The sequence below is a fragment of the Tarenaya hassleriana genome, unplaced genomic scaffold (assembly GCF_000463585.1).
Source record: "Tarenaya hassleriana unplaced genomic scaffold, ASM46358v1 Cleome492, whole genome shotgun sequence".
Lineage (NCBI taxonomy): Eukaryota > Viridiplantae > Streptophyta > Magnoliopsida > Brassicales > Cleomaceae > Tarenaya > Tarenaya hassleriana.
In genome coordinates this window covers 43,656-44,410 of record NW_010967627.1, presented here as the reverse complement: position 1 = coordinate 44,410, position 755 = coordinate 43,656, and positions in this window count along the sequence as shown.

Below are 755 nucleotides of genomic sequence, written 5' to 3'. Positions count from 1 at the left end.
CGATATTGTTCCACGTTGTCCAATAATTCCCCCTCGCGTTGATCTTTGAAATGCTCTTCAATTGGCGTCCGAACAGGCTTTGCTCCCATTTTTCCTGTGTCACTTAGAAGATCAAGTATATATTTGCGTTGCGAGAGAAATAAATCACCGGATACTCGAGTAACTTCTATACCAAGAAAGTATTTAAGTTCACCGAGATCCTTAATATCAAAAACGGTCTGCAAGTATGATTTAGTATCACGAATACCAAGCTGATCACTCCCTGTTAGTATTATATCGTCCACATAAACCACAAGGATAATAATACCGGAAGTGCTATGCAAAGTGAATAACGAATGATCAGAGTGCCTGCGAGAGAACTCTTTGTGAGTAAGGGCATCATGAAGTTTTTGATACCAAGCTCTTGGAGATTGCTTAAGTCCATAGATCGACTTCTTTAATCTGCAAACATGGTTAGGACTCGGGATTTTGGTGTACCCCGGGGGTGGTTTCATGAAGATTTCTTCTTCAAGATCACCTTGAAGAAAGGCATTCTTCACATCCATCTGAAACAACATCCAAGAGTAGTTAGCAGCAAGAGATATAATCACACGAACAGTTGGAATTTTAGCAACCGGTGCAAATGTATCGGTGTAGTCTTCGCTTGCGTCACAACCTTCTAGACCGCAAGGCACGTTTCCTGGAAAGCCGGAACCAAATCCACGAGAGCACATCAACGCCATTGAGCTAAGGAGCGGAAAGAACTTGCCTGAGAC